The sequence below is a fragment of the Melospiza melodia genome, chromosome W (assembly GCF_035770615.1).
Source record: "Melospiza melodia melodia isolate bMelMel2 chromosome W, bMelMel2.pri, whole genome shotgun sequence".
Taxonomy (NCBI): domain Eukaryota; kingdom Metazoa; phylum Chordata; class Aves; order Passeriformes; family Passerellidae; genus Melospiza; species Melospiza melodia.
The window spans coordinates 35493118-35519910 of record NC_086225.1 but is presented as its reverse complement, the minus strand read 5'-3'; the positions used below and the strand labels follow the sequence as shown (position 1 = coordinate 35519910).

General features: G+C 43.9%; 1 long non-coding RNA gene across 1 annotated transcript; it reads left to right on the top strand.

The window, feature by feature from the left end:
• The first annotated feature begins 19990 nt into the window (after window positions 1–19990).
• Window positions 19991–22717, top strand: LOC134431506 (uncharacterized). Its single transcript, XR_010031005.1, has 2 exons — window positions 19991–20081; window positions 20918–22717. It is a non-coding gene; the product is annotated as an uncharacterized LOC134431506 (long non-coding RNA).
• The last annotated feature ends 4076 nt before the right edge of the window (window positions 22718–26793 follow it).

The window sequence follows — 26793 nt, the reverse complement described above, 5'->3', positions numbered from 1 at the left end:
TTTTCCACTATGTCTGGCTAGGAAAAACTGTGCCAGCACAGAAAACATCTCCCATCGTGTTCTAGACGTTGCACGGATGTCTGCCAAGTGTTTGGCAGGAAGAAAAGAAAAGTTGTCCAAAACAGCTTCCAATCGAACGTTCATGTGATTGGAAAAGTCAGGAGAGTGCAAAAGTACTGTTTTGTATCAGTTGGCAAGGTGCGCACACAATCCCAGTGTTGTACAGCTTGCTTCTTCACCTTCCCGAAGTTGCCGCTCTCTCGGGCTCCCGGAGCCGAAGAAGCGGCTTCTTTCCGCAAAGACGATTGTGCCGCTCACAGTGCTCTCCTTAGCGCGGCTTCTCCCGAATGTCGCCCGGGTGCGGCTCTTAGCTCCGGACAGCATCCTACCTTCGTCTTTCGCGTCTTTTATAGTCTACATCTTAGCAAAACGCTTTCCCACTATGTCTGGCTAGGAAAAACTGTGCCAGCATAGAAAACATCTCCCATCGTGTTCTAGACGTTGCAGAGATGTCTGCCAAGTGTTTGGCAGGAAGAAAAGAAAAGTTGTCCAAAACAGCTTCCAATCGAATGTTCATGTGATTGGAAAAGTCAGGAGAGTGCAAAAGTACTGTTTTCTATCAGTTGGCAAGGTGCGCTCACAATCCCAGTGTTGTACAGCTTGCTTCTTCACCTTCCCGAAGCTGCCGGTCTCCCCGGCTCCCGGAGCCGAAGAAGCGGCTTCTTCGCGCAAAGACGATTGTGCCGCTCACAGTGCTCTCCTTAGCGCGGCTTCTGTCGAAAGATGCCCCGGAGCGGCTCTTAGCTCCGTACCTTCCAATTCAATTTTTTGGCTCGACAAACCAAATGGTATACTTGCAGCAGTAGGGCAGGACAGTGAACTGGACTTTCTCCTTCTAGAGAGAAGCGAATGAAAAAGTTTCACTGCAATCAGAGCAGGCTGTCAAACAAGAAAAATGTCATGAAAATAAGCCAGCCTTATCCTCTTAGTCTTGCTTGTTGTGATTGGCCAAGAATGAAATGTGTCAACTCTGTGTTTCTGGGTATCACATCAGTAACAGGTACTTCAGCTGCTGTACTTCTCTCCTAAAGTTAAGAACAGAATCCAAGGAATTGTGCTTCCATGGTCTCAATTCACCCTATGAAAAAGGAGTGGAAGGTGCAGGGGTCAATTAACTTGAATGGCCTATGTCAATCAGCGGCCACTGATTTCCTGAAGGCTTCAACAGGTTACTTGCCTATGTTTCTCTTGGAATTGTTTTAACCTTTGGTCATGTTTTTCTTGGGATTCTTTTACCCTTTCCCCATTTGTTCAGCCTTTGCTCTCAAGCCTTTGCTGACATTTCCAATATCTCGGTAGCCTGGAAAAGTGTTGTCTTGATTGATCACATCATTATTCCCTTCCAAGGGTCGTTTGCCTCAAGTCTCAGTTTGGCTGGTTTTCTGTTAGTTGATTGTCAGAGGGCAGCAGGTGTTTTGTAAGAGCAAGTACACAATCCCATAGCTTGCTTTTCTTTGGATTTGGCCTGTCTAGAAAATGGAATGACTAAACATCTCTGAGAGGCTTTTCTCTCCCCATTAGGTTTCACTGGAAGGGCAGATGCAAATCGTCTACCTAAAGTCTTGGCACAGAAGAAAGTAGTGGTTTGCTGCTGCATATAGCTAGAAGCTTAAAAAAGGAAGGCCTTGGGCTGAGGCCCATTACTTTGGCTAAGTAGAAAAGGACTGTGGGAGGTGAGGCAGCTGAATTAGAGGTAAATCAACAAGTTCTAGAACCGTCGTGTGTTCACAGCGTGGTGCATGGTGATTGGTTGAATTGTGTTTGTTATGGCTTAAAGCTATGGAACTGATAAAGGCCTGATGTTGGAATCCATAAGGTTAGAGGATTTTTAAGAAATGGTTAAAAAGAAGTATGCAGGCCTTAGACTGGAGTTTTGTTAGCATTGCAGAAAAGTTTCCCAAGCAGTAGATGTGAAAAATGGAAACAAGGTTATTTAATGTATATCTTTAGAAGGTTAGCATGAATAGAACTCTGTTCTTTGTCTCTTATCAACTAGTCTTTGTTTTAGCTACGATTACCTATGTTTTATAAGATTGGATAGAATGCTTGTCAAGATGTGTTTTCTGTGTCTGATTGGCTGAATTCTAGTCTGAGATGATTTTATGTATTGCTGTATGAGCCCTGTTGAAGGAGACATTTTTTGGTGTGGATCAGTGAGCTGTCATGTCTCCATTTTGTATTTTGAGACTGATGTGCTGGAAATAAAAGCAAAAATCTCTTCACTGGTCTGGTTACCATGTTATCCATATTTGGATATTTTGCCGCGACCTAGTGGGTTCCTTTTTTAAGGCGTGGGTTCCTGACACCATTGGACTTATACCTGTCCCGTCCCCCGCATATTGGTGCCTCGTGTGAGAACGTAGAATAGAAGAAAAAGAAAAAAATTGTACAAGTACCAGCTGCAGAGACCCAAGTGTTAACAAGGAGCACACTGTATCATCTCTCCCGCCGAAGCCAAGAAAATTGTAAGTAACTTATCTCGGGACAGTGCTTGGGTGACGTTGGGAGGCAAAATAGAGAAAAAGAAAATTATTAAAAGAACACAAAAATGGGAACGAATTTATCAAAAGTTGAATGGGATGTTTTTCATCAATTAGAGACAATGTTACAAGAAAAAGGTCACTCTGAAATTTCAAAAACTGAGCTTAAAAACTTACTTATCTGGGTTAAAGCGAATACGCAAGATTTAAATCTGCAGTCTGCTTTTACTTTTCATTTTTGGGATCAGATAAACTGGAGAATCTATAAACTAGTCTTTCTCAAAAAAGATGAAAGCTTAAGAGAACTTATGCCGGTTTGTAGAGCGCTGTTGGAGCGCTGTTTTAAACAAACGGATAATAATAAGATCAACTTGGACTCAGAAAGCAAAGCTTCTGGTTCTGTCTCATTAAATTCCAGTAAACCGGAGACTGTGTGAGTATCGGAGAATGTTACAAGTGTTGTTGAAAATGCTGAAAGTATTGCTTTGAACTCTGTTGAACAAAATCTTTCTTCTCTCTCTCTGGGAAAAAATGAGACTCTTTTGGACTTTTCTTTGCGTTGTTCTGTTAATGTAAAAATATGTGACTCTTGTAAGGGGGATGGAACAAAGTGTGTAAAAGATGGAAATGAAAAAGTGACTGTACTTCCTAAAATTGTTTGTGCAGGGACACTGAAACCTGAATTGGATTCTGTTGGGCCTGGGGTGGAGGCTGAGGTGGCTGCTTCCACTCGGGAAATTGTGGTTCCGGGGAACTCTTTTTCAGTTAAGCAAAAACATGGTTGTTCTGGTGTTTGTCAATCTATAGATACAGAGAAAGAAAAATTGGCTTTAAGGGTGGAGTCCTTTGAAAGGAAGAGATGGAAGAAACTCGCGACTGTGTTGTTGCTGAAATTCAAAAAGCTGGACTTGAAATCTCTGCAACGAAAATTCAACAAGTTTCACCTTAGAAGTACCTGGGATGGAAGATGATGGAAGACGATGGAAGACAACAATAATACCACAGAAAATTCAGATCCGAACCAGAGTCAACAACCTACAAGAGTTACAACAACTTCTAGGAGAAATCAACTGGGTCAGACCGATGCTGGGAATCACCAATGATGAACTGAGTCCGCTCTTCCATTTGCTGAGAGGAAGTTGCGACATCACTTCGCCAAGAACTTTAACCCCTGAAGCTCGTGCTGCTCTCGACAAAGTCACAGAAGCTCTTCAAAAAACACAACTCATCGCTGCATTCCTGAAAATCCTTTCTTTCTTGCAATCTTAGGAGAGAAGATGCAGCTTTGTGGTCTCATTTTCCAGTGGGATGCCACAGACCAAGATCCTTTGTTAATAATGGAATGGGTTTTTCCTCCCTACAGGTTTTCAAAGACCATTTGCTCAGTTTTAGAAATGATTGCATACATTATAATTAAGGCTAGAACCAGATTGTTAACTTTGGCATGTCAAGAATGTTCAGTTATCTATTTGCCATTGAAAAATGATTATTTCAATTGGGCAATGCAAAATTCTGATGATTTACAATATGCATTCTTAGGTTTTCCAGGTGTTTGTTCCATACACTATCCAGCTCACAAACTACTGCAAGCAAAATTGAGTTTCAGAGAAAAACCTAAATTAAGTGAAGAACCTTTACATGCTGTGACTCTCTTCACTGATGGCTCTGGTAAAAGCCACAAGTCCGTTGTGACTTGGTTTAATCAAAAGACTGATGTTTGGGAATCTGATATTCAAACAGTAGAGGGATCCCCTCAAATTGTTGAGCTTGCTGCAGTAGTTTGAGCTTTTCAGCTGTTTCCTCAGCCTTTTAATTTGGTCACATATTCTGCTTATGTTGCTAATGTAGTCAGGAGAATAGAAGGTTCCATTTTAAAGGATGTTAGTAATGAAACTTTACATCGTTGGCTTTCATGTCTTTTTATAACTTTGCAATATAGAACTAATCCATATTTTGTTTCTCACATTAGGGCGCATTCTTCACTTCCTGGATTTTTAGTGGAAGGAAATGCAAGAGCGGACAAGCTGACAATGGTCATTTCTAACACATTGCCAAATATTTTTGAACAAGCAAAATCGAGTCATGCCTTTTTCCACCAAAATGCACAAGCACTCATGCGAATGTTCCAAATCACTAAAAGTCAAGCTAAAGCTATCATTCATACTTGCCCTGACTGTCAATTGGTACAACCTCCTGTTTCTACAGGAGCACTCAACCCCCGAGGCTTACAAAGCCTACAGTTGTGGCAAACAGGTGTTACTAAATAGCCTTCTTTTGGTAAATTTAAAAATATTCATGTTTCCATAGACACGTTCTCTGGTGCAGTTTTTGCTTCCCTTCACACAGGTGAAACTGGCAGCCATGCCTGTCATCATTTCCTGCAAGCTTTTGCTTCATTGGGTATACCCCAAGAAGTAAAAACTGACAATGGTCCCGCATACATATCTCAAAAATTGGCCACATTTTTAAATGAATGGGGTGTTCGACACATTTTTGGTATTCCCCACTCTCCCACAAGCCAAGCAATCATTGAAAGAACACATCAAACCTTAAAACGCATATTAGATCAACAGAGAGGGGGAACGGAAATCACCCCACAGATGAGACTGAGTAAGGCTTTGTATGGTTTTAATTTTCTAAATAGTTCAAGTACAGAACCAGATCCACCAATCTTTAGACACTTTTCAAATAGCACACAGGCAAAACTGAAAGAACATCCTCCTCTTCTAATTAGAAACCCTGACTCTGGACAGATGGAAGGCCCGTTTCAATTAATAACGTGGGGCAAAGGGTATGCTTCTATTTCCACAGGTGCTGGAAGAATTAAGTGGGTTCCTGCCAAAAACGTCAAACCGTATCGCACTTCAGAACCTGTTGTCGAGCCTAGAACTGAGGAAGTGAGTATGCAGATGTGGACCGAATGGAAGGATCCCGGGTCTCGCCTGACGCCTCTTGTGCCTGACGTTCTTTGTGCATCGGTGGAACCCATGAACTCTGATTTTGTGCCAATGTTATTTATGAGTATACGAATTGAATGCTGAATGTTTGTTTAACGAAGCAAATTTTTGGCTGAAAATTTAGGTTATTGTTTTTGTTTAGAAAGAATTCTGCCAAAACTTAGTTCTTGAAAGAGATGGGGCAGAATCAAACGGTATACTTGTTTTGCATTATTTTAATTGTTTTTTGTCGTGCAGATTTGCCTGTGGATCAACCGAAAACGAGTGTTTGGGTGACCTTAGCCAAGGCTGCCGGATCGGATACTATATGCCTGTCTAATTCGGAACCAGAAAAGCCTTTCTCAACCTGTTTGGTTGGTGTGCCAGTGAAAGAGTTTCCTTTGGTGAAAAAAGAATCCAATGGTAAACCAGGTGGAATTGACAATGGAAACAGTCCTTCCTTCAATTGGAACATTTGGTCCAACAAACTTCTCAGGGCAGCAAATGTTTCAAACAGTTGGAATGTGTTTCTGGAGACGGACCAATATCCACGGCAATTGCCAGAAGGGTATTGGATCATTTGCGGAGACAGAGGTTGGCAAGGCATTCCAGCCCACCTTGAAGGTGGCCCTTGTAGCATTGGTATGCTTACCATAATTGCCCCCACTGCCAAAGCAGTGATGAAAAAGAAACAAAGGAAAACAAGAGCTGTTCCTCATTATGATGAGAACTGTCAGAGTGATTTTATGCCTTGGAATGCCGCCAGAAGGCTTTCAGCAGGTATATTTCTACCCCAATTGGCTTCAGCTGTGGCATCGAGACAATTAGATCGAGTTGGATGTTGGCTGAGCAAACAAGCTAATGCCACATCCTCCGCAATCAGTGATATGTTGACCGATGTTGATAGTATTAGACATGCTACTCTTCAAAACAGAGCAGCCATTGATTTTCTCTTACTGGCACAAGGACATGGTTGAGAGGAATTTGAAGGATTGTGTTGTATGAATTTGTCTGATCATTCTGAATCCATTCACAAAAGCATTCAAAAATTAAAGGATCTGACAGCCCAAATTAAAGAAGATGGAGGTTCCTGGTTGGATGATTTGTTTCAAAATTGGAGTTTTGCACCTTGGCTAAGGCAACTTTGCAAGATAGGTCTTTACATATTAGGTGTTCTAATACTGATATTGATAGTGACACCTTGTATACTCTGTTGTCTTCAGCGAATGATGAACAAAACAGTCCGAGAAGTTTTTGTCATTCAAGCAGGAGAACTAGGAAGTAGAAGCACAGAGAGTGTACGAAATCTCACGAAAGCAGTAGATGAGGGTATTGACATGAACGAAGGTTTTGAATTAAGGCCTTGGAATCGACCAGAGTTTTTTGAACGATGCCTTGTGACTGTTGCCAAACGTGATTCATATCTCTCTTTCAGGGATTGGGTCTTCACAGCATTAAGTTGCTGTGCTGTAATATAGCAATGCTTCAGTTTAGTGAAAATCGGTCTTCAGCAGATAATAAGCAGAAATTTTGCAATAGAGCTATGAAACGCAAATAGCAAGCGACAAGAAAATGAAAGCTTCTGGGTCAAACAGAGAGGGGGAAATGTTGGAATCCATAAGGTTAGAGGATTTTTAAGAAATGGTTACAAAGAAGTATGTAGGCCTTAGACTGGAGTTTTGTTAGCATTGCAGAAAAGTTTCCCATGCAAGCAGAAAAAGTTTTCCATGCAAGCAGAAAAGCTTCCCAAGCAGTAGACGTGACAAATAACAATAGGCTTCTGTAGAATTGGCTTTAGGATGGCAACAAGGTTATTTAACGTATATCTTTAGAAGGTTAGCATGAATAGAACTCTGTTCTTTGTCTCTTATCAACTAGTCTTTGTTTTAGCTACGATTACCTATGTTTTATAAGATTGGATAGAATGCTTGTCAAGATGTGTTTTCTGTGTCTGATTGGCTGAATTCTAGTCTGAGATGATTTTATGTATTGCTGTATGAGCCCTGTTGAAGGAGACATTTTTTGGTGTGGATCAGTGAGCTGTCATGTCTCCATTTTGTATTTTGAGACTGATGTGCTGGAAATAAAAGCAAAAATCTCTTCACTGGTCTGGTTACCATGTTATCCATATTTGGATATTTTGCCGCAGCCTAGTGCGTTCCTTTTTTAAGGTGTGGGTTCCTGACACTATTGGACTTATACCTGTCCCGTCCCCCGCATATTGGTGCCTCGTGTGAGGACGTAGAATAGAAGAAAAACAAAGAAAAATCGTGGAAGTACCAGCTGCGGAGACCCAAGTGTTAACAAGGAGCACACTGTATCATCTCTCCCGCCAAAGCCAAGAAAATTGTAAGTAACTTATCTCGGGAGAGCGCTTGGGTGACGTTGGGAGGCAAAATAGCAAAAAAGAAAATTATTAAAAGAACACAAAAATGGGAACGAATATATCAAAAGTTGAATGGGATGTTTTTCATCAATTAGAGACAATGTTACAAGAAAAAGGTCCCTCTGAAATTTCAAAAACTGAGCTTAAAAACTTACTTATCTGGGTTAAAGCGAATACGCAAGATTTAAATCTGCAGTCTGCTTTTACTTTTCATTTTTGGGATCAGATAAACTGGAGAATCTATAATCTAGTCTCTCTCAAAAAAGATGAAAGCTTAAGAGAACTTATGCCGGTTTGTAGAGCGCTGTTGGAGCGCTGTTTTAAACAAACTGATAATAATAAGATCAACTTGGACTCAGAAAGCAAAGCTTCTGGTTCTGTCTCATTAAATTCCAGTAAACCGGAGACTGTGTGAGTATCGGAGAATGTTACGAGTGTTGTTGCAAATGCTGAAAGTATTGCTTTGAACTCTGTTGAACAAAATCTTTCTTCTCTCTCTCTGGGAAAAAATGAGACTCTTTTGGACTTTTCTTCGCGTTGTTCTGTTAATGTAAAAATATGTGACTCATGTAAGGGGGATGGAACAAAGTGTGCACAAGATGGAAATGAAAAAGTGACTGTACTTCCTAAAATTGTTTGTGCAGGGACACTGAAACCTGAATTGGATTCTGTTGGGCCTGGGGTGGAGGCTGAGGTGGCTGCTTCCACTCGGGAAATTGTGGTTCCGGGGAACTCTTTTTCACTTAAGCAAAAACATGGTTGTTCTGGTGTTTGTCAATCTATAGATACAGAGAAAGAAAAATTGGCTTTAAGGGTGGAGTCCTTTGAAAGGAAGAGATGGAAGAAACTCGCGACTGTGTTGTTGCTGAAATTCAAAAAGCTGGACTTGAAATCTCTGCAACGAAAATTCAACAAGCTTCACCTTAGAAGTACCTGGGATGGAAGATGATGGAAGACGATGGAAGACGACAATAATACCACAGAAAATTCAGATCCGAACCAGAGTCAACAACCTACAAGAGTTACAACAACTTCTAGGAGAAATCAACTGGGTCAGACCGATGTTGGGAATCACCAATGATGAACTGAGTCCGCTCTTCCATTTGCTGAGAGGAAGTTGCGACATCACTTCGCCAAGAACTTTAACCCCTGAAGCTCGTGCTGCTCTCGACAAAGTCACAGAAGCTCTTCAAAAAAGACAAGCTCATCGCTGCGTTCCTGAAAATCCTTTCTTTCTTGCAATCTTAGGAGAGAAGATGCAGCTTTGTGGTCTCATTTTCCAGTGGGATGCCACAGACCAAGATCCTTTGTTAATAATGGAATGGGTTTTTCCTCCCTACAGGTTTTCAAAGACCATTGCTCAGTTTTAGAAATGATTGCATACATTATAATTAAGGCTAGAACCAGATTGTTAACTTTGGCAGGTCAAGAATGTTCAGTTATCTATTTGCCATTGAAAAATGATTATTTCAATTGGGCAATGCAAAATTCTGATGATTTACAATATGCATTCTTAGGTTTTCCAGGTGTTTGTTCCATACACTATCCAGCTCACAAACTACTGCAAGCAAAATTGAGTTTCAGAGAAAAACCTAAATTAAGTGAAGAAATTTTACATGCTGTGACTCTCTTCACTGATGGCTCTGGTAAAAGCCACAAGTCCGTTGTGACTTGGTTTAATCAAAAGACTGATGTTTGGGAATCTGATATTCAAACAGTAGAGGGATCCCCTCAAACTGTTGAGCTTGCTGCAGTAGTTTGAGCTTTTCAGCTGTTTCCTCAGCCTTTTAATTTGGTCACAGATTCTGCTTATGTTGCTAATGTAGTCAGGAGAATAGAAGGTTCCATTTTAAAGGATGTTAGTAATGAAACTGTACATCGTTGGCTTTCATGTCTTTTTATAACTTTGCAATATAGAACTAATCCATATTTTGTTTCTCACATTAGGGCGCATTCTTCACTTCCTGGATTTTTAGTGGAAGGAAATGCAAGAGCGGACAAGCTGACAATGGTCATTTCTAACACATTGCCAAATATTTTTGAACAAGCAAAATTGAGTCATGCCTTTTTCCACCAAAATGCACAAGCACTCATGCGAATGTTCCAAATCACTAAAAGTCAAGCTAAAGCTATCATTCATACTTGCCCTGACTGTCAATTGGTACAACCTCCTGTTTCTACAGGAGCAATCAACCCCCGAGGCTTACAAAGCCTACAGTTGTGGCAAACAGGTGTTACTAAATAGCCTTCTTTTGGTAAATTTAAAAATATTCATGTTTCCATAGACACGTTCTCTGGTGCAGTTTTTGCTTCCCTTCACACAGGTGAAACTGGCAGCCATGCCTGTCATCATTTCCTGCAAGCTTTTGCTTCATTGGGTATACCCCAAGAAGTAAAAACTGACAATGGTCCCGCATACATATCTCAAAAATTGGCCACATTTTTAAATGAATGGGGTGTTCGACACATTTTTGGTATTCCCCACTCTCCCACAAGGCAAGCAATCATTGAAAGAACACATCAAACCTTAAAACGCGTATTAGATCAACAGAGAGGGGGAAGGGAAATCACCCCACAGATGAGACTGAGTAAGGCTTTGTATGGTTTTAATTTTCTAAATAGTTCAAGTACAGAACCAGATCCACCAATCTTTAGACACTTTTCAAATAGCACACAGGCAAAACTGAAAGAACATCCTCCTCTTCTAATTAGAAACCCTGACTCTGGACAGATGGAAGGCCCATTTCAATTAATAACGTGGGGCAAAGGGTATGCTTCTATTTCCACAGGTGCTGGAAGAATTAAGTGGGTTCCTGCCAAAAACGTCAAACCGTATCGCACTTCAGAACCTGTTGTCGAGCCTAGAACTGAGGAAGCGAGTACGCAGACGTGGACCGAATGGAAGGATCCCGGGTCTCGCCTGACGCCTCTTGTGCCTGACGTTCTTTGTGCATCGGTAGAACCCATGAACTCTGATTTTGTGCCAATGTTATTTATGAGTATACGAATTGAATGCTGAATGTTTGTTTTACAAAGCTAGTTTTTGGCTGAAAATTTAGGTTATTGTTTTTGTTTAGAAAGAATTCTGCCAAAACTTAGTTCTTGAAAGAGATGGGGCAGAATCAAATGGTATACTTGTTTTGCTTGATGTTAATTGTTTTTTGTCGTGCAGATTTGCCTGTGGATCAACCGAAAACGAGTGTTTGGGTGACCTTAGCCAAGGCTGCCAGATCGGATACTATATGTCTGTCTAATTCGGAACCAGAAAAGCCTTCCTCAACCTGTTTGGTTGGTGTGCCAGTGAAAGAGTTTCCTTTGGTGAGAAAAGAATCCAATGGTAAACCAGGTGGAATTGACAATGGAAACAGTCCTTCCTTCAATTGGAACATTTGGTCCAACAAACTTCTCAGGGCAGCAAATGTTTCAAACAGTTGGGATGTGTTTCTGGAGACGGACCAATATCCACGGCAATTGCCAGAAGGGTATTGGATCATTTGCGGAGACAGAGGTTGGCAAGGCATTCCAGCCCACCTTGAAGGTGGCCCTTGTAGCATTGGTATGCTTACCATAATTGCCCCCACTGCCAAAGCAGTGATGAAAAAGAAACAAAGGAAAACAAGAGCTGTTCCTCATTATGATGAGAACTGTCAGAGTGATTTTATGCCTTGGAATGCCGCCAGAAGGCTTTCAGCAGGTATATTTCTACCCCAATTGGCTTCAGCTGTGGCATTGAGACAATTAGATCGAGTTGGATGTTGGCTGAGCAAACAAGCTAATGCCACATCCTCCGCAATCAGTGATATGTTGACCGATGTTGATAGTATTAGACATGCTACTCTTCAAAACAGAGCAGCCATTGATTTTCTCTTACTGGCACAAGGACATGGTTGTGAGGAATTGGAAGGATTGTGTTGTATGAATTTGTCTGATCATTCTGAATCCATTCACAAAAGCATTCAAAAATTAAAGGATCTGACAGCCCAAATTAAAGAAGATGGAGGTTCCTGGTTGGATGATTTGTTTCAAAATTGGAGTTTTGCACCTTGGCTAAGGCAACTTTGCAAGATAGGTCTTTACATATTAGGTGTTCTAATACTGATATTGATAGTGGCACCTTGTATACTCTGTTGTCTTCAGCGAATAATGAACAAAACAGTCCGAGAAGTTTTTGTCATTCAAGCAGGAGAACTAGGAAGTAGAAGCACAGAGAGTGTACGAAATCTCACGAAAGCAGTAGATGAGGGTATTGACATGAACGAAGGTTTTGAATTAAGGCCTTGGAATCGACCAGAGTTTTTTGAACGATGCCTTGTGACTGTTGCCAAACGTGATTCATATCTCTCTTTCAGGGATTGGGTCTTCACAGCATTAAGTTGCTGTGCCGTAATATAGCAATGCTTCAGTTTAGTGAAAATAGGTCTTCAGCAGATAATAAGCAGAAATTTTGCAATAGAGCTATGAAACGCAAATAGCAAGCGACAAGAAAATGAAAGCTTCTGGGTCAAACAGAGAGGGGGAAATGTTGGAATCCATAAGGTTAGAGGATTTTTAAGAAATGGTTACAAAGAAGTATGTAGGCCTTAGACTGGAGTTTTGTTAGCATTGCAGAAAAGTTTCCCATGCAAGCAGAAAAAGTTTTCCATGCAAGCAGAAAAGTTTCCCAAGCAGTAGACGTGACAAATAACAATAGGCTTCTGTAAAATTGGCTTTAGGATGGCAACAAGGTTATTTAATGTATATCTTTAGAAGGCCAGCATGAATAGAACTCTGTTCTTTGTCTCTTGTCAATTAATCTTTGTTTTAGCTACGATTACCTATGTTTTATAAGATTGGATAGAATGCTTGTCAAGATGTGTTTTCTGTGTCTGATTGGCTGAATTCTAGTCTGAGATGATTTTATGTATTGCTGTATGAGCCCTGTTGAAGGAGACATTTTTTGGTGTGGATCAGTGAGCTGTCATGTCTCCATTTTGTATTTTGAGACTGATGTGCTGGAAATAAAAGCAAAAATCTCTTCACTGGTCTGGTTACCATGTTATCCATATTTGGATATTTTGCCGCAGCCTAGTGGGTTCCTTTTTTAAGGCGTGGGTTCCTGACACTATTGGACTTATACCTGTCCCGTCCCCCGCATATTGGTGCCTAGTGTGAGGACGTAGAATAGAAGAAAAACAAAGAAAAATCGTGGAAGTACCAGCTGCGGAGACCCAAGTGTTAACAAGGAGCACACTGTATCATCTCTCCCGCCGAAGCCAAGAAAATTGTAAGTAACTTATCTCGGGAGAGCGCTTGGGTGACGTTGGGAGGCAAAATAGCGAAAAAGAAAATTATTAAAAGAACACAAAAATGGGAACGAATTTATCAAAAGTTGAATGGGATGTTTTTCATCAATTAGAGACAATGTTACAAGAAAAAGGTCACTCTGAAATTTCAAAAACTGAGCTTAAAAACTTACTTATCTGGGTTAAAGCAAATATGCAAGATTTAAATCTGCAGTCTGCTTTTACTTTTCATTTTTGGGATCAGATAAACTGGAGAATTAATAATCTAGTCCCTCTCAAAAAATATGAAAGCTTAAGAGAACTTATGCCGGTTTGTAGAGCGCTGTTGGAGCGCTGTTTTAAACAAACTGATAATAATAAGATCAACTTGGACTCAGAAAACAAAGCTTCTGGTTCTGTCTCATTAAATTCCAGTAAACCGGAGACTGTGTGAGTATCGGAGAATGTTACAAGTGTTGTTGCAAATGCTGAAAGTATTGCTTTGAACTCTGTTGAACAAAATCTTTCTTCTCTCTCTCTGGGAAAAAATGAGACTCTTTTGGACTTTTCTTTGCGTTGTTCTGTTAATGTAAAAATATGTGACTCTTGTAAGGGGGATGGAACAAGGTGTGTAAAAGATGGAAATGAAAGGCAGAAAATCACTCTGACAGTTCTCATCATAATGAGGAACAGCTCTTGTTTTCCTTTGTTTCTTTTTCATTACTGCTTTGGCAGTGGGGGTAATTATGGTAAGCATACCAATGCTACAAGGGCCACCTTCAAGGTGGGCTGGAATGCCTTGCCAACCTCTGTCTCTGCAACTGATCCAATACCCTTTTGGCAATTGCCGTGGATATTGGTCCGTCTCCAGAAACACATCCCAACTGTTTGAAACATTTGCTGCCCTGAGAAGTTTTTTCGAACAAATGTTCCAATTGAAGGAAGGACTGTTTCCATTGTCAATTCCACCTGGTTTACCATTGGATTCTTTTCTGACCAAAGGAAACTCTTTCACTGGCACACCAACCAAACAGGTTGAGAAAGGCTTTTCTGGTTCCGAATTAGACAGACATATAGTATCCGATCCGGCAGCCTTGGCTAAGGTCACCCAAACACTCATTTTCGGTTGATCCACAGGCAAATCTGCACGACAAAAAACAATTAAAATCAAGCAAAACAAGTATACCATTTGATTCTGCCCCATCTCTTTCAAGAACTAAGTTTTGGCAGAATTCTTTCTAAACAAAAACAATAACCTAAATTTTCAGCCAAAAATTAGCTTTGTTAAACAAACATTCAGCATTCAATTCGTATACTCATAAATAACATTGGCACAAAATCAGAGTTCATGGGTTCCACCGATGCACAAAGAACGTCAGGCACAAGAGGCGTCAGGCGAGACCCGGGATCCTTCCATTCGGTCCACGTCTGCGTACTCGCTTCCTCAGTTCTAGGCTCGACAACAGGTTCTGAAGTGCGATACGGTTTGACGTTTTTGGCAGGAACCCACTTAATTCTTCCAGCACCTGTGGAAATAGAAGCATACCCTTTGCCCCACGTTATTAATTGAAACGGGCCTTCCATCTGTCCAGAGTCAGGGTTTCTAATTAGAAGAGGAGGATGTTCTTTCAGTTTTGCCTGTGTGCTATTTGAAAAGTGTCTAAAGATTGGTGGATCTGGTTCTGTACTTGAACTATTTAGAAAATTAAAACCATACAAAGCCTTACTCAGTCTCATCTGTGGGGTGATTTCCGTTCCCCCTCTCTGTTGATCTAATATGCGTTTTAAGGTTTGATGTGTTCTTTCAATGATTGCTTGGCTTGTGGGAGAGTGGGGAATACCAAAAATGTGTCGAACACCCCATTCATTTAAAAATGTGGCCAATTTTTGAGATATGTATGCGGGACCATTGTCAGTTTTTACTTCTTGGGGTATACCCAATGAAGCAAAAGCTTGCAGGAAATGATGACAGGCATGGCTGCCAGTTTCACCTGTGTGAAGGGAAGCAAAAACTGCACCAGAGAACGTGTCTATGGAAACATGAATATTTTTAAATTTACCAAAAGAAGGCTATTTAGTAACACCTGTTTGCCACAACTGTAGGCTTTGTAAGCCTCGGGGCTTGAGTGCTCCTGTAGAAACAGGAGGTTGTACCAATTGACAGTCAGGGCAAGTATGAATGATAGCTTTAGCTTGACTTTTAGTGATTTGGAACATTCGCATGAGTGCTTGTGCATTTTGGTGGAAAAAGGCATGACTCAGTTTTGCTTGTTCAAAAATATTTGGCAATGTGTTAGAAATGACCATTGTCAGCTTGTCCGCTCTTGCATTTCCTTCCACTAAAAATCCAGGAAGTGAAGAATGCGCCCTAATGTGAGAAACAAAATATGGATTAGTTCTATATTGCAAAGTTATAAAAAGACATGAAAGCCAACGATGTAAAGTTTCATTACTAACATCCTTTAAAATGGAACCTTCTATTCTCCTGACTACATTAGCAACATAAGCAGAATCTGTGACCAAATTAAAAGGCTGAGGAAACAGTATAAACTATAAATATATATAAAATATCAACTATCCATAAGAAGGAATAAAAGCTCTGTGTCACGTGCAGCAGTAGAAAATTTCAGGCTCCCAGGGAATAAATAGTTTTCTTTAAATCATTTTTGTTTTGGAGTTTTTCTTTTACTCCCGCTAGCCTGAAAGTTTCTACTGCTGCTTTTTTATTCTAAAGGTGGAAAGGTAAACCAAGATCAGAAATACAAGAAAGGCGAAGGGAAGGGAAGGGAAGGGAAGGGAAGGGAAGGGAAGGGAAGGGAAGGGAAGGGAAGGGAAGGGAAGGGAAGGGAAGGGAAGGGAAGGGAAGGGAAGGGAAGGGAAGGGAAGGGAAGGGAAGGGAAGGGAAGGGAAGGGAAAGGGAAGGGAAGGGAAGGGAAGGGAAGGGAAGGGAAGGGAAGGGAAGGGAAGGGAAGGGAAGGGAAGGGAAGGGAAGGGAAGGGAAGGGAAGGAAAGGAAAGGAAAGGAAAGGAAAGGAAAGGAAAGGAAAGGAAAGGAAAGGAAGAAGGAGAGCAAGAAGGAAGGGAAGTGGTGAAAAAAAAAACCGAGTGAAAAAAGTAAAAAGAGTTGGAGGGAAAAAGAGAGGGCATTCGGGAGGAGCGGTGCTGCCTCAGGTGCTTCCCCGCCCTGGGGCGAAGGACCCGTTTGATGCCCGGGAGGGACTGCAGCTCCCGGTGGCGGGGGACGGAGCCGTGGCTGTCAGCCCGAGACTACAACTCCCGGCAGGCCCTGCTGCCAGTGCGGCGTGTGACGCAACGGGTGACGCGGCACATGAGTGGCTGGCGTGCCAGGCGGCCGCGCAGGGCTGTGCGCGAGCGGCGCCCGGCGCTCCCCCGGTCCCGGTGACGCGGCTGCCCTCGGGCTGGCGGAGGCGCCGGAGGAGCCCCCGAGCTGCAGCCGTCTCCCTCGGGCTGGTGCCGGTGCTGCGGGCGGAGGCGGCTCCGCCGCGTGTTGGGTGCTGCGAGCAGGGAGCGCTGCGATATCGCCGGCATGACGGGGCTGCTGCCTGCATTAGTGCTCGCGGCTCTTTGTGCCATGGAAACGGATGGAGCGGCGCTGAGCGGGACACCCAGAGATGGCCGGGAGAATGCCCAGCGCAGAGAGCGGGCGGGCTGTATGCTTCGGATGGCACAGGTGCGAGCTGCAAAGTCACCCCCCCTTCCGCCCCTGCCCTCCCGAGCCCCGGGGAAAATGCTTTCCAGCATTGTCGAGCTTCTGAAAGACAAAACTTGTGATTTGACACTAGCATCCAGAAAAGGTTTCTGTCTAGATTAGCAAATGCCTGAATTGTTCTTGGTTATATCCCATGACCGGTTTTAGGCAGTGACTTTATACTGCTTTTAGGATTTTCTTGTACACTGGTGAGAAAATAGGCAGGTCTGATAGTGGTTTCACTTTTTTTCTACTTCACGTTCCATAAGATTCTTTTATCCAAGCGATTGTTTTAAAATTCTACTGTAAGCGTTTGTGGTTCACTTTTTTTTTCTTTGCAGCACCCGGGCCTTTTTTTTTTTCTCTTAATCGGGAGTAAATATAGCTGAGTAAAATTACCTTGGTTATCTTCCTTCTTTTTAAACTTAATTGTTTTTATTAATAATTCTATTTGAATATGCAGAAAAAGTGGGTATGTCCTGTAATCTATGCTGGCTTTTCTCGTTTACAGGGTACTCACAAAATATGTCTCCCTTAGTGTCCCACAGAAACATTCTGGGTGAAATCTGAATTAAGGTATGTGTTTTCAAATAAGTAATCAGTTTAGATATTTGCCTGTGTACCTTTTCCTGTAATTCAGAGCTTGCGTTCTGTGGGTTTTATGATAAACCTGTAAAACATGTAAGAATGGTTTTGCAAGTCTGAATCGTTGAAGGCAGCAATAAGTGGATTTAGAGCCTGTTCTTGAGCAGACAAAGGGAAAAAGTGTGACTTTGATGCTGAACTTGTCATTTTTCATTTGACTTGCCTTTAATTATTGAAGAAGAGAGAGAACTAGGAGAAGAAATAGAATTGGTTATTGAGCCCTCCTAAAAAGCTCACCATGATTCTGTGTAGAGCCAAAGTGAAGGATGATGGAACAGAGCTCTGTGCATTAGAAGGAAATAAACCTGATGTCCACACAGAGTCTTACTAATTTCTGTTTTTAAAATGCAAAATAAGTTTAGGAAGTGTTGGAAGTTAGTATTTTGGGAAAGAAATGGCAGTTCCGCAAAACATTCCATTCCATTGAACAGAGGCTCTGGGAAGGATTCATGTTGTAACTGCTGTCACTGCAATCAGTTGGTGGTTCAGCCTTGAAACGTGCACTTGGCCTTCTATAAAGCACTGTTTTGTTCGCCTTTCAGTGCTATGAGTCTTGATAAATTGGAGAAGTGCCCAAGAGAAATTCATCATCCTGAGATACAAAAGGTAGGAAGTGACTTTTTTTGGTTTGGTTCTTTTTCTTTATTATTTTCTGGAAATAGAAGTAATTAAGTATAGATACTACTGGTTTGTTTCTTCCAGTAGCTGATAATACTATTACCAATAATAATAATAATAAGAGTAAAGTAATACTACTTAAACTGTCTTTATTTATCCATTGAACTGGCCATTTAAAATCTAAACTTCTAAACACAAATCTTGTAGAATCTTTAATAGGAGTGGGCTAAAGATCCTGGTTTTGTTTACAGGATTTATTGGTTTATTGGCTCATGAAGAGCAAGAGGTAAGTACAAGCCTAACTACCCTCTAGCTCACAGACCTGCCCAGTGAATAGAGCTTTGTTTTTTTGATGGGCTTGTGATGACTTTGAGATCAATTGCTCATTCATTACAGTAAAAAAAAAAAAATTGTTTTGAACATGACATCAAAAATAACTTTAAGCACAACTTAATAATAATAGATCACCAATTTTAGTTAATAATTTTATGCTATACTCTTGGGTGAGGGAAGACTCGGACACTCAATATGAGATCAGCAAGCTATGTTTATTGCAGAGAGTATCAGACACTTATACAGCACATAATAAGCTTATGAATATTCTGTAAGCCAAGCGATCTATTGGTTAAACTATACCATCAACTCTTCCTCATTCCTTTGGGCCTACATTCCCTATTTCCCACGTCTCTCTGTCTACTTGTTATCCTACCCAGCTAGGCCCAGGCACACGCTATCTTGCAGGTGCAAAACTCAAACTACCTGTGTTCGGTACTTTCCCAGCTCCTGGTCGGCTAACAAGCGAATGTCTGTGTGACCTCTGTCATGGAGCCATTTCTCCACACTATACTATCAAAGTTTAAAGGTAAATTATTATATATTAGGAGATGGTATAAAGTGTATGTTGTAATGTGTAGGATATATACAAAGATACATACTTGAAAGTCCGTAGAGGAAACAAATTTTTACGCCTTCTGTTTGACTGTTTGTCATATATTTGGTTTTATTTCCCAGGGATCAGTGAATTTTAACTCTGGAGTCCTCTATGCTAAGGATGCTCAGCTTACAGATGATGAAATGTTCAGTAATGGTGAGTTTTTCACCTTCTCCTTCATTGTTTTGCTCATCTGAATAAAAAAAAAAAAGGCAAGATTAAAGAAAAAGCAATAGTTTTATTATTTTTACCCTGTTATGTCTGTTTCCTCAGTATTTGCTGGAGCTGTGCTTACCCAAGGTTTGGGTAAAACAAGCTTTGGGTTCCTTCTGTCTCACTGGGAGTTGCCCAATTCAGTTGCATCTGGTGAAATTCACCCTGAGACCTTACAGAACTAGCTCCAACTACGTGAGAGCCATTTGCAGTTCTCTCCAGACACCTGGAGAATGGGCGACGTTTCTGAGGATCCGGCGAGCGTGCTTCTGTCAAAACTCAGTCTGTGAAATTTCTGGGGAAAACACTTCTGTGTCCTGAAGGGTTCAAACTCTGGTGAGGATCCAGTTATCAGGTGCTCACCTGGATGGTTCCAGCTCCCAAAGGTAACACTTGTACTCTTGCCCTGTAGTTTACATCTATTGTATTTTTGTTATTTTGCAAGATTTTTTGTCTTTGCAAAATATTGTGCATTTCACTCTTTGGAACCTCTCAGATGGTTCTTTGGTGCAGCACCACCCCACGGGACACTTGGCTGCTGTCCTGAAGGGGTTGGTCGCTGGAATTGTAAATCCTGGAGAGTTTGTAAGTCTACTGTCCCCAGGGAGGTATCATGCTTTGTTTATTTCTGTTCTGTTGGTTAGGCGCTGCTTTTGTTGCAAGTATGAATTTCAAACTGCCCTGTTCTTATTTTAACTGTTTTCCTGGTTCTCTCCGCACGGCAGGGAAAGGCTCTCGTATCCTTGTCGTCAGGCTCGGTGCTGTCCAAGAAGATACAGAGACTAAAAAAATCATAAGAAGCAAAATATGACTGCAGGGAAAAGAAGCTGGAGAGAACAGAAGGTGATATTGTTATCCTTACCCTGTATTAGAAACATCCGCTGTGCTTTGATGCTGGCAGCTGCCAGGGGCTTGTTAGCTCTTTGTAGGCAGGTGTAGGTGTTCACTTGTAGGTGTTTTCTCTGGACAAGTCAATTCAAACTTTGCTAAGCTTACATTTGAAAATTACTCTCTAGAACAGTCCAGCATGACATGCTGGATGTCGTCTCCCAGAGGGACCCAAAACTGCCATAAATTTCACAGGGAGGGGTGGGTGTAGAATACTAAAACCTGTCAAGGTTTTCATTTTTATAGGTATTGGCAAAGAAAAGGAATTTATCTCTAAATTCATTTGGAAAGAAACCCTCTCTCTATCCACTTATTTGTATACAGGAATGTAGGAAACTCTGACTAGAGATGGGTAATAGCTTTGAAAATAAAGACATAAGTTTTATCTAGGAATGAACCAATCAAGTGCCCTGAAAGCATGAGAACAGCTGCAGGGGCTGAAGGGAACAGAAAGGGTTCTATCTCATGAACAGAGGTACCTTTTCCTTACAGGTGCTTGTGCTGTAGTTTGGATTCTGCTTCCTAACATTTCTAGTGTGACAGGGTTTACCATAGAGACAATCTGCCAGGAGGTAGCGCTTTGGGGGGTATGACAGTCCTGGGTGTGTATTCTGAACTCCTTCAGAATGTTAGGTTTGGAGTATTTCTTATCTCAGGAAAACAGCAGTCTTTTGCATCTGCATATCAGCTGTTGAAATTTTGGGTTCAATTTCTTGAATCACAAATGTCATAGGATTCCTCCCAGATGGCAGCTGTCATGAAGTATGGCTCTTCTTGGTCTTGGGTTTCAGGGGCTGTTTCCAAAGTGACCTACAGACATTGGAATGAAATCATTATTTACTGTGTAAAAGAATCACTCTCCAAAGCATCAGCCAGGGTCTAAATGTGCCATTCTGCCTTTTAAAAGTACCAACATCACAGGATTTTTCTCAGATTAAAGCTTCCATGGAGTCGGATCTCTCAAGCCTGGCCCTTGAGAATTGTGGGCCTCCTGTGAACTGGTCTTGCCAGAAGGGCTTGCTGAGTTTTCCATTGTGTGGAAAAGAGATCCCATTTGCAGCCTGAAGCCTCATGTTTCCTGTAGGATTTCCACTCCTAGAATTGCACACTTTGAAGGATTTCTTATAGCAGAAGTTTTTTGGGAACTAGGACTCTGGCTGGATTTGGGTCTCTGGACTCTCAGGTGAAGTGACCTTGAGACACTAGGGCGTGCAGATTTCCTTGCTGTTGTAAAGAGCTATTGTTCGCACCCAGGAGCCATGGTCTGAATGGGGGTGTCACCTCTTAAATTTGCAAATGTCACAGGATTTCTTCTAAATGAATGGTGCTAAGAACATAAGGTCTGGCTGGCTTTCGACTTAGAGGCGCCTCCTCTAAATTGGTCTTCAGACGCTAGGTTGGAAAGTGTTCCTACATATGCCAAATAGCCCTTGCTATGCAATTAATAAGCTTCAAATTACCATGGAGTTGCTGCCCCTGCAAAGATTTTGGCAGAGCCTGGTTGTGGTGCCCCACTCCACTCCACCACCCTTAGCAGGTCCTTATGGTTGCATGGGGAATCATCGTGGAGCATGCCAACCCAGCTCCATCCTGGGAACAGCACCTGTATTTTACCCTAAAATTTCTGTCCCATTATAGCTCCTGTTAGGATACAAATGTAACTTCTCGGTTTCCACTGATTTTACCCCCAGTCATCTTTCCATACAGACATTGCTCCACTCCCCAGAGGATTATTGTGAGCAGATGTGAGCTCTGCTGTCCCTTTGGACTGACAAAGACAGAGGTTTTGTCCCAAGTTGCTTTTGAACCTGTCCTGCACCCGTTACGAGTCCTCAGTCTCCTGCAATTTTGTGGGTCAGTCACATGTAAAACAGCACAGCTGGCTGGCATGCTTTGCTCATGAGGGGAGACAAGAGAAGAATCCCTCTGCTCACACCAGACCTGCAGCTGCCAAACCTCACCAAAGCACCTGAGGAGCCCCCAGGGACTGATGGTACAGAAGGGAGGTGATGGAGGACAGCACAGCAGGCAGCCTGCCCTCCATCTGGCTGTGAAGAAGGCAGGGCTGGGAACTGTCAGCAACATCCCAGCAGGTCTGGCTGATGGTGCCACCCTGAGGGCTTCCCCTGCCTTTGGGCAGTCCCAGCTGCTGCAGCTCACTTGACAGAGACTCATTGTCTATACTGTGCTTGGCTGCACTGGAGATGATGAAGCCGAGGACAGCAATGGTTGCCTTCACATCCCCTGACTGCAGATGGGAAGGAGGGCGAGCTCTGTCACCTTGGGAAGGCCTCTGCAGAGTCACTGCTGCCCGTCTCTGGAGCGTGGCTCCATCGGGGGACCGTGGTAAGGACAGCAGTGCTCACCTAACTGCGCACCTGAGGACAGCTTCAGGACCTTGTCATACTGTGGGAGAGCAGAGCTTCACAGTAAACACCAGCTAACACACTGACTGCCAGTGTTAACACTAACAGTTCTTACCTAAATATTAATACTAGTAACACTTACTATGCGTATTATTAATCCTAGTAGAGGCTGGTAGCGTTCTTTAGGCTGAGGCTTGCATGAAGAATACAAAATTAATTAACGTTGCTGATTATGCTATTGTGTTGAAATACTTGGCCTCCACTGCGGTAGCCCCACACTTACCTCGATGGCCTCCCCCAGCAGGTCCCAAAACACCTGGATGCAGATCAGCTTAAGCTTCACTGATGTGATAAACAGAGTTCACTCTTTATAATTTTTAAAATTTTAATAAAGGATAAAAGGACAAAATAATCCAGCACTGGGATGCTTTTAGCACACAGCCAAAGAGCACAGAGGTAGCTTAAAAACATGTTCACTATATACTGTTACATTGCTGAGGTTACAGGCATATTCATTAACTTACACATTATTCAAACATTCCTTTGACTTTTTGATGTTCCAGGAACTCTCTTGTTTGGTTTTAACCTCTGACTTGTCTGCAGAACATTCTGTAAATTAGGTCTACATATTTTATTTCTTCCTGTAGTTTTATCCTGTTGCTTCACACTCCCTGATAACACTGGTAAGAGTCGATAAATCCTTCCTGGATGCTTAAGCTTTTTGTGTCACTATTATCTTATCACTTGGTAGGGGCAGTCTGCAGTTATAAGAAACAGAATAATTGCTTTACACCATTTTCTGAGTTAGTTACATAGAAGTATTTTAGTTTCTATTTTAACATTTTGCCTACCATATATTTATCACGCTACTATTCACATGAAATATACAGTGCATACATAAACTGGCATATTACACTATACAAAGCAGTTCAAAGTAAGTATAAGTTTTACCACATCAAAATACTTGTAATGCAAAAAGCTAATCTATGAATGTGAAAGCCAGTATTGTTTTATCATCTATAACATCCGACGACGAGGGTGAGCAGCGGGCCCGCAGCAGGCGGAGGGTGGGCAGGGGGACGCGGGCACTTAACTTTGGCCAGGGTGCTGATCTCGGCCAGGCGGGGCAGGCCAAGTCCCCGCAGAAGCGGAAGCACTGCGGTAGAAGAGGCACCCAGAGCCCGCAGCGGGCGCTGCACGCCCTCCCCGCTCCCGAGCCCTCTCCTGACCAAATCGCCGCCGCTCCCTGGTCCGCGCTGCTGTCGCAAAGACGACCCGGAACCCCTCCCGGGCTACACTCCTCTCCGCCTCCTGCCCCGAGTGCCGATGGGGCGCTCCGGTAGGCGCTCTGCGGGGGTCTTTTCGCCGGGATCTGGGCACGAGAGAGGGCCGGAGAAGGAGACGGGGGTTTCGCGAGCGGGACCGCCGCCGCCGCCGCCGCCGCCTGCGAGCCCTTCGGGCAGCCCGAGCTCCGCCCCACGCTCCCACGGGCCGCAGCCTGACGGCTCCCAAGCCTGCCAATCACGGCCCGCCTTTCTCTGTCCGCCCTGTCCAATCACAGCCGCCCTTTCAAACCGGAAGCGGTCCCGCCAATCTCAGCCCGCTCAGTGGCGGCTCGACCCGTCAGACTGGCCCCGCTCGCCCGTACGCCTGAGGTGCCGCTCCTGCCACCGCTGCTTTGGGAGCCGGCGGAGCAGTGTCCCTGCTGCCGCTGCCTCGGCAGGCGCTGTTGCGGACGGGAAGGGCGGCCAGGAGCTTCCAGTTCAGGTCCTGGTCGGGATCAGGTTCTGGTCCAGGGAAACGGGCAGGCGGCGGGGAGCGGGCGGACGCGGCCACAGCAATGGCGGCGGCGGGAGCAGCGCTTGAGGGGACCGCGGGGAGTCGCGGAGCAGAGCGCGGCGGGAATGGGCGGGCTGGGATTGGTGGAGCCGGCAGGTGCTGCCTCGGGTTGTGATTGGCTGGCTGTCCGCCCGTGGGGCATAAATAGCGTGCGTTGGGGCGGCAGTGGCGTCAGTTCGGCGGTGAAGCTGGGAGAGACGGGAGCTGCGGATACGCGATCCGAGGCGCGGCGCTGCGCCAGGACGGGACCCCCGCGGCAGCTGATCCGGGGAGCGCTGGTGAGCACGGACGCGACGCCTGCGGCAGTATCTGGGGGCCGGCCGTGTCCAGTTCTTTCTGCCGCGCCCTGCGTGGCTCGGGTAGCCGGCGGCTGGTGTGGGGCCTGGAGTGGCGCGGTGGGGGGGGGGCACCGCCTGCTGTCACTGGGGACTGGGAAGTAGCCGCTTCGCGGTTTCTGGATTTAAAGAAATGTTCAGAATACGAGGAATAAAGCTTGCTTTTTGTATTTTTATTACTTTATTTTGTTTTTACTTGTAATGTTTTTCTTTCTTAATTGTGTTATTTTAGTATTGCCCGTTTTAATACATCTTTTTGGTTTGATTTGTTTTCTTTACTGGATATCTCATGTTAATTCGGTAAGGGTTGTGGGACTGGGGCTGAAACACCAGTTGTGAGAGCAGTGGGGACATAAAACCCCAGGGTGTGGAATAATGATTTTGGCATGAGTCAGGCCCAAAACAATGTGGAGTGGTGGAAATGCTGAGGCCAGATAAATGCCATGGGAGGAAGGCATGGAGCTGCAGCACAGGGCCTGCAGGTTATGCCTGGGGGTTCCCAGCCCCTGCCCTGTGGTACCAACGAGGGGCTGAGGGTGTGGGGGCTCAGAGGGTTCTAGGGCCCAAGAACCAGCCCAAGACTGCCTTTTGGGATGGGGAGGAAGGAGTCCAGTGGCTCTTCCCAGCCCCTGGAGCTGCCTGAGGGGAGGTGAGGGGGCCTTTGTGCACGTGCTGGGCAGAGAGCCAGGGTGAGGGGGAGGGTGGATGTTTAGCTTCAGGCCTCCAGTGTCCCCAGAGTTGGGATGCCACTTAGGGTTGCCACTTAGGGCTGGGTGGGTGGATGGGACAGCTTCTAGAGACACTGAAATTGAAATGATGGCAGTAACTGATTTGTGGCCTTATGAACAGCCCCAAGGTGCAGTGAGAAGCATGAGCAGCTTTTAGCTGCAGCCAGTAGGAAGCTGAGGAGCTGGAGCTGAGGCAGCAGAGCTGGAGGAGACAGAAATATGGTAGGGTTTGATGTAAAACCTCTGTGGGGCTGGGATAGGGATTGTGGAGTGGGGAGGTGAACTGCATGGTTGGAATTGAAATTGCTGTAAGGGCTGTGATCTGAGCTCAAGAACTACAGTTAAAATAAAGATCCTGTCCTGAGAAGCACAAGTAGTATTGTGTGGCACTACTGTGAAGATGTTGAGCAGGAAGTGTAAGAGAAGAGCTGGCAGTTAAATAAAGCTTGTGGGACTGGAGCTGAAATCACTGGGGACGGGGTGGGGACTGCAGTGCTGCAGAAACCGTCACTGCTAGAAGGGATACTCACTGTGGATCTGAGGACTAAACGCAGAATGGGACACAGAGCTGGAAGAAGAGAGCTGGCAGTAAAATAAACCCTGTGGGCCAAGAACTGAAAGAGCTGGAATCACTGGGCCTGGTCTTATCATTGTGGGACTGGGATCGGGTCTGCACACAACATGGGAACTATAGGGCTGGCACAGAGACGATAAAAAAAAGCTTGTGGGACAAGAGCTGAAAGAGCATAAATCACTAGGCCTGCTATTGTCATATTGTGGCACTGGTATTTTGTGTGTTAATGTGTTAATTGTAGCTTAACACATCACAGCAACCTTAGGGCTGGGAAAGGCAGTGTATTGTTCTTGCGCCGAGATCACTCTAGGCCTGTGACATGGATGCAGGGGCTGGGTATTGCCACTAATAGTAGAACAGGATGTGTGGAGTGGGGAAAGGGGGCCGCAAGCTTGCGCCTGAATACCCCGTCGATGGTAGACTATTGCCAGTGCCTGTGATGGCACCTCTTGGGGCGCACTGTGGGGCTGGGAAGTGGACTTCGGGGCTGGCAATTTGAATGAAAATGGCAAAGGCACTAGACCTGTGAACGGGGCTGCGGGCATCCAGGAGAACTTATGCAGGGGTGTGCAAAGTGACTGGGGACTGTTCGGTGGGAGCTAAAATCACTGCGGGGCTAGCATATGGATGGTGGGGTGGCCTTCCAGAGGCTCGTGCCAGAGCTGAATTGTCGCCGAGCTGGAGCCAAGAGCCAGATGCTGCCATTTGAAGCTGGAGAAACACAGAGCTGGGGCTGGAAGAAGAGAGCTGGCAGTAAAATAAAGCTTATGGGTCAAGAGCTGAAAGAGCTGGAGTCACTGCGCCTGCTCTTGTCATCCTTTGGGG